This window comes from Pundamilia nyererei, unplaced genomic scaffold, assembly GCF_000239375.1.
Source record: "Pundamilia nyererei isolate P.nyererei 1_Seehausen unplaced genomic scaffold, PunNye1.0 scaffold00218, whole genome shotgun sequence".
Taxonomy (NCBI): domain Eukaryota; kingdom Metazoa; phylum Chordata; class Actinopteri; order Cichliformes; family Cichlidae; genus Pundamilia; species Pundamilia nyererei.
Genome location: NW_005187619.1, coordinates 35,751 through 43,378, shown reverse-complemented (window position 1 = coordinate 43,378; position 7,628 = coordinate 35,751). Strand labels below are relative to the sequence as shown.

At 40.7% G+C, this 7,628-nt stretch overlaps 1 protein-coding gene across 1 annotated transcript in view; it reads right to left on the bottom strand.

Moving 5' to 3' along the window:
* LOC102203110 (E3 ubiquitin/ISG15 ligase TRIM25-like) overlaps positions 1-7,366 on the bottom strand; it is a 12,447-nt gene extending 5,081 nt beyond the window's left edge. The window contains exon 1 of the mRNA XM_005748253.1: positions 7,282-7,366. The gene's annotated coding sequence lies outside the window, so the exon portion shown is untranslated. The remainder of the gene's footprint in view (positions 1-7,281) is intronic.
* Positions 7,367-7,628: the final 262 nt, after the last annotated feature.

The following is a 7,628-nucleotide window of genomic DNA, read 5'->3' as shown; positions in this document are numbered from 1 at the left end:
TCAGTGGATATTATACATGGTTATGCTCAGGATATATCAGCCCATTTCTACTGGAAATGCCTTTTGGTTAAACTTTCAGCAAGGAATTTGCATTTGCACTGTTACATTTTTATAAAGCTTTAATGTACATAAAAACCAGCTTCTTGTTTAAGTGAAAATAAATGGAAGGTTGTCTTTTTGCGCTAGTAAAGTTATCGTTATCGCAAATTTTCAAATATATATCGTGATAAATATTTTTGGCCATATCGCCCTGCTCTACTCCCAGGTTATTCAGCTTAAATCATTTTGCTCTCATCTATTCCAGGTCACTTCTGGTGTACTCCAAGGTTCAGTGTTAGGCACTATTCTCTTCATAATTTACATCCTCCCGCTTGGTCCCATTTTCCGCAAATTTGACACCACTTTCACTGTTTTGCTGATAACACCCAGTTATATCTCTCCTGTAGGCCCGATTCGTCCCTCCCACCTTCTTTTCTTACAGAATGCTTATCCGAATGCTCCTTATCGGTACTAAATCCAACCTATTGAAGGCAAATCATTTCACTTTCACTACTGATAACTCCACAGTCTTCCTAACCTCAGGTTAAGAGCCTTAGTGTCATCCTAGACAGTTCACTATCCTATAATCTCATCTGATCAGAGCTCACCTGTTCTGTCTATTTACATCTACGCAACATTAACAGATTAAGTCCTCTTTCCACCCAGTCTGCGTTGATTCTTGTCCACAGTCTCATTACCTCCCATTTGACTACTGTAATTCTCTCTTGCAAGGTATCCCACAAAAATCCCTCCATAAGCTTCAACTGGTTCAAAACTCTGCTGCCCGCATTACTCACAGAACCCCCTCCTACCAGCACATCACCCTTATCCATCAGGAACTTCACTGGCTCCCTGTGAAAATATTAGAAAATTTGCAATAACGATATAACTGACAATATAACTGATTGCGAGACAAAATTCAACTCCACAACTTTACTAGCGCAAAAAAGCCTCATCCATTTATTTTCACTTAAACAAGCAGCTGTTCTTTTATGTGCATTAAAGCTATATAAAAATTTAACAGTGCAAATGCAAATTCCTTGCTGAAAGTTTAATCAAAAGGCATTTCCAATAGAAATGGGCTGACATACCCTGAACATAACCATGTATAATATCCACTGAAGTTAAAAAGAGGTGCTTTGCAACATTAAACTGTAGTGTGCCAAATAAAAAAGTGAAATACGTATTTTTCGGACCATAAGGTGCACGGGATTATAAGACACATTAAGCGAAACAAAGCAGTCAGATAAATCAAACTTTATTAAACTCATTCTTCTTGCTTCCTCCACTTCTGTACCTCATTAATGCTGTATTGTATCACAGCTGTTCCCATGTTGTTGCAGTATATTAATGACTAACCTCGTATTGTGGATGGATTATCTCAGTTGTTCTCCTGACTGAAGTTTGGTCCTTTTACAGCATCCTGCCATGCGATTGCATTTGTCTCTAACCATCAGGAACCTTCACGTTAACTTTTATAAGTGGAAAAGTGTTAGAGTTCATCCTCCAGCTTCACTGTTTATGTTATGCTAACATAGCTGTGTCGCTAGCGATCACGTAGCACATCATTAAATACCAGCTAGCCCAACTTCAGTAACCTTATAAACGTCACTGCTGTTTAGTTTCCTGTCTTCATTTATGTTGGAAGTGATAGCAGAGCTGTACATTTGAATTTTTTCAGAAATCTCTCAGTCAGAACATGCTAGCGAAACTAGCGAGCTAACTTCTGCTAACTTCTAACTCCGTTAAATGTAATAAATTTTGTTTTCATGGATGCCTGGAAGTTAAACTTAATTGTTACACCTGGTAAAGCAGCAATGCTGATCATTTTATTAAAGATGAAAGAATTTAGACAGTTTTTAACTCTCAGTGATGCTGCAGTGTTCGTTTGACTTTTGGACCTGAAGAGATGGAGTTTAGGACCCAGATTACTCTCAGATTTACGAGCACCTTAGTCTGACAAATACGGCAATAATGATGCCCTGCTTGCATATTCTACAAAAAAAAGTGCTTTGTTGGTATCTGATGGACAAAAACCAAACCAGTTCCACATCACTGAAGTGGCACCATTTTTACAAACCAATTCTGGTTCATCCGTTTCACTGAACGATCCGCCTTCTCCATTCTCATTCTCCGTTACCTCCATGCTTTTTCGGCCATGTGCACATGCGCGTTTTATGCATATTCTATGGCGAGATTTCATTTTCTCTTTGTTGCCTAACATTGTACCGGTATTACCGTGAACGGTATAATATGGCCCAGCCTTACATCCAGGTGTTTATTTCTTTAAGACATTCCTGCAGTTTAACTAATTGGTGTGTGTTATCTGGCTTGAAGCCAGTGGCTTCATTGATAGATCCCAGTAAACACCAGTATGTGGGCCCCACATGGGCTATGGAGGTTCCAAGTGGGGATGGGCTTACAATGGGCATCCAGTCTGGGACCCACCTGGGTTAGCCAAGTAGGACCCACCTGAGCCAGCCCAGATGGGCTATGTTCTATGGGCACCATATGGGTAACATATGGGAAGTTGCATGAACAGGCAACTGAGTTTAACGATCTTAGTTAAGTATAATTATTAGTCATGTGTAAGTATAAACATGAATTAAGATGAAATTTTCACTGCTATGCAAATGCAAATGACATGCAAATGACACCCAGCTCTATATAGAGTGTATATAGAGTGGGTGTCATTTGCATAGCAGTAAAAATGTATACTATGCCTTCTGATGATGCTGCCTAATGCTGGGCTTACACTGTGCGATTTTTGGCCCATTTTGAGCCGATTTTTGAGTCGTGCGAGCGTTTTGGCGATCGGCCCGATTTTGGCCTTCATCGTGCGTCGTGCATCGTATAGTATACGTGGGGTAACGAGACGCGATTAACACCTCACGACCAGCTCCCGATCATCAATCGCTTGGTCGTGAGGGTGGCACCGCAGTTTGTCACACTGTGCACGCGCAAACACAAATGTCAGCGAAAAAGACGGCGCAGCACGGCAGTGTAGCGTGTGATCTGGACACAAGCGATGGGGGCACAACTTGTAGAACTTTGGAAAGCTCATCCGAGCCTTTTCGATGTGGCCTCACAAAATTATCACGACCACAACAACCGTGAAAATAGTTGGATCTACATCGGTGCTCAATCACAGCTGCCTGATCAATGTTTTTCATTAGCAATTTAGCAAAGTTGATGGTGGTGGTGTGTCTGTGTGAGTGAGAGACAGAGAGGGAGAGCGAGCGACAGAATTTCTGTTATAACCTTAATTTTTATGGACGCACAGTGTGAGCACTCGGGTCGCATCAGAGCATCGGGCCGTATAGTGTGAGACCCTGCATCGTGACCTATGAACTTCTAACCCCTGCGAGTCAATCGTGCAGTTTGAGCAGGAGCTGAATCGCGCGACTGAAAAAATCGCACAGTGTCTGCCCAGCATTAGGGAAGCATGTATAATGTAAACAGAATTGGTCCTAGCACTGAACCCTGTGGAACTCCATAATTAGCCTTAGTGTGTGAAGAGGACTCTCCATTTACATGTACAAATTGCAGTCTATTAGATAGATATGATACAAACCACTGCATCGCAGTCCCTCTAATATCAACAGCACGTTCTAATTGATGTAAAAAAAATATTATTGTCAACAGTAACGAACGCTGCACTGAGGTCTAGCAGGACAAGCACAGAGATTAGTTAAGATAAGAGATAAGATAAGATAAAACTTTATTGTTCCCACCGCGGGGAAATTAGTGCATTACCACAGCTCAGATACAGATAGCAGAAGAATACAAAGAGTATACCAAAAATATAAAGTCAAGAAATACAAAATAAATAAGATAATACAATATACAATACAACAATATAAACAACGGTAACTGAGTTAATGGTAACTTCATTGTCTCCAATGGGAAATGGATTTGCAGTATGTCCACACATCAAGCAACACATACATAAAAAAAACAAAAAAAGAACAACCTGTCACTGTCAGAGGCCATAAGAAGATCATTTGTAACCTTTACTAAAGCTGCTTCTGTGCTGTGATGGAGTTCTGAAACCTGACTGACAGTCTTCAAATATTCCTCTGCAGATGATCAGTTAGCTCTTTGACAACTACTCTTTCAAGAATTTCGAGAATTATATCTCAGTAGTAAATTATAAATTGTAAATGTTAGACTGTTCTTAACCCTTTTTACCTCAAAGTGTATATTTACCCACCTTACCTCAGTCTGAAAATGTATATTCCTACTCTTCCTATATTTATTGTTGTTCTTTTTGCACCGAATGGAACTGGAGCCTTGTCTGTTGTCTCGTCTCTCTATATATACTGTACTGTATATAGCAGAGATGACAATAAAGTTTACGTTGACTTTGTATTTCTTTTTCTTTTAGATAAAACAAAGTTTGGAGATTGGCCTATAATTAGCTAAAGCAGGTGGGTCAAGAGATGGCTTTTTAAGTAACGGTTTAATTGCTGCCACTTTAAAGGCTGCGCTACATAGCTGCTTATTAGATAGTTTGATCATATTAAAGATCAAAACATTGTAGGACTTTTCTGAACAGTCTAAATGATGATCTTCTAAATTTGTGAGACACCATTTCCTCTTGAGCTTAAGAGTTATCTGCTTTATGGTGCATGTTTGAGAGTTATACCAGGTAACCAAGTACTTCTTCAGGCTTTTTTCACAGGAGCTACAGTATCCAGAGTCGTACACAGTGAGGAGGTAAAATCATTAACCAGATAATCGACCACTGTTGTAGTAGCATTCAGGTAGCTGCTCTAGATCTAGAGTGCGATTAAAGTGGTGGGTGGGTTCTTTTACATTTTGAGAGAAGCCAATTGAGTTTAATAACAGACTTACTGTCATATTAGCCTGTCATTTTTATTATCGATATGCATGTTAAATAATAACCCACAACGATTCTGAGATGAGCACTAAATCAGATAAAAAGTCTGAGATTTTTAGACAGAAATTGAAAAAAGCCCAGGTGGATGATGGAGGATATCAAATATGACCGTTTTTTGTGTTTTCCAGATAGGGTGGGCAAGGCTAAGCATCAGGGTTCCAAATGAATTAAGATTTTTGATAGTGTGAAGCAGAGTCTCCAATTCAGTGATCCTGGCCTCCAGAGTTGCAAATAGGCTACATTTAGTCAGTGTTGGGAAGGTTACTTTTAAAATCTATTCCAATACAGATTATAGATTACATGCCCCAAATGTATTTTGTAACATATTCCGTTATGCTACTCAATGAGAGTATTCTGAATACTTTGGATTACTTAATATATTATCATGCTTTTAACCACTACATGAATGCACTATTGTTGTGTGATTTATTACTATTGCTGAAGGCTACTCGCCATACCAACACCAACTAGATGTTTAAATCTTAATATAAATGAGTAACAGTAGGGTGGACATTAGGTGGCTGCACTTTTTGCAGCGATCTTGTCTAGAAAACTATTTGCTAGCGACAGACAGAGAGAGGCGTTGAAAGGCTGCTCCAACGGAACTTATTGTTTCGGAGACAAACAGGAACACGGTGTACAGTCGAGTCTTAATAGCTTACTTACAACTGGACTACTGTCAGGGTCCTGGGACTGGGCGACCCAGGATCCCTGAGCAGTCATGTATTATATTATTATTATGATTATTATATGTATTTTGGTATTGCTGCTGCTCTCCTCCATGATTGTAGATGTGAGTGTGTGTGTGTTTATGTCTGCGGGGATGCTTGGAGGATGGAGCTCAGCCACCCGCAGGCCTGAGGGGTGTGGCCCTGCGGAAGGACTGGCCACACCCGAAGCCACACACCTGCCGCTGATCAGGGCTCGTCGGGGGAGCTACTTAGGAGAGTCTTGGAGCTCCCACCGACGCGGGATCATTGCATGAGACTCCAGGTTAGTCTTCTGTTCAGTTAAGTTAGTGTGCGTGTATGCCCGCAGTTGTATGTGTCCTGACGGCTGCGTCTATTGTTTCCCACAGGAGGAGCGTGGAAGACACGAGAGCAGCGAGCACCGGGGGTGCTGACACGGGAGCGGAGAGCACAAAGACACGGACTATTCACGGAGAGACACAACACGGGAGTCTGGGAAAACACGGGGATTTATTGTTACTTTGTTGCACACTGTAAATAAACACACTGTTTATACATAGAGCACCGCGCCTGGGTCCTCCTTCCCCACACATCCCCACGGTCTGCCAGCCAGACCGTGACAACTACACTGCCCACGAGGCTACATTCTTTACGGCTATGTCTGTAACAGCCTGCCTATTGCCTTCATATTAAATAATTTTTTGAATAATAATTTTTAAATAATATTTCTTCACGTCATTATGCGGGCCGCAAGTAGAGGTGACATGAGCCGCGAGATTGAGACACAGGCAATAGAGCCTCTTAATGCGTGTTTGTTCGGGTTTCCACCGGCATGGAATTACCAACAAAAAAGAGAGGGCAGCCTAGCAAATGAAACGCCGTGTAATCCCTTTATTTCAACAAAGTAACTGTATTCTGAATAGGCCTGCCACCTTTTTAAACGGTAACTGTAACAGAATACATTTATTCATATTTTGTATTTTAAAGACATAACGGCGGTTCATGTATTCCGTTACTCCCCAACACTGCATTTAGTACAAATATCATCGTTGGTAAAGGAGGCCGAATAGTAACTAAACAGCTCACACACTAAGTTGGCTAAGCTTACAAATCTCTAAGGAGACAGTGTGAATTCTGTGAAGTGGGTGAATCAATATGCTTTGGATAAAGAGCGTGAAGATATGAAATAAGGAGTCATCTATAATGTTTTCATTAAAAATGGCTACTCAGATAAGCTATACAAAAACACCACTGTGTGTTGTTACATGAACAGGAAGTGATACTCAACCGCAGAGAGCCAACACCAAGTGACAGAGCACCATATCATTATCAGATATTCGACTGCTGCCCTCACCACAACCTTTCTTCTTTAAATTCTTTTTGTATTGTGAGTCTCTCCCTATCATTCTTAAGTGACTCTAAGAGTGCAGTCAGAACAAAGAACCACCATGGGAGCTGTCGTTTATAGCTGCTGCACCTTATAAATGCGTCACATCTGTTTGAATGTTTCACATTTGTGCTCAAGGGCCTCATAAAATGTCACGATGGCAGTTTGATGTGGCAAAAATATCAATAACTAAAAAGCAGACCTTTCTATCTGTCATTACCCCATCTTTAGTTTTTCATACAGTTTGAATTAGTTGTACTCACCAGTTACCAGCGAAGAACTCCGCCGTGTTATGTCGAAAATCCTTAAACGGTGAGAGAGCTTTTCCAGCTGCAGCTCTGCTGCTGTTCAGTTTCAGTTTCGTTTAATGACCGTGCGCTGTTTTCTGTCACTCCTCTCAGTGTGAGGTGTTACTGCAGCATTGTCAGCATTTAAAACAAGTCTTAAATCACAGGTTATGCTGTTCTGTAGCGAAAGCTGATTGAAGCTATACGGAGAGTCTGTACATGAACATATCGACATAAAAATAAAAGCTTACTGTGGTGATATTATTGCTTAGATTGTTTATATAAAAAATAAACAACAGTGTCCCAAGAACAGAACGCTGGGG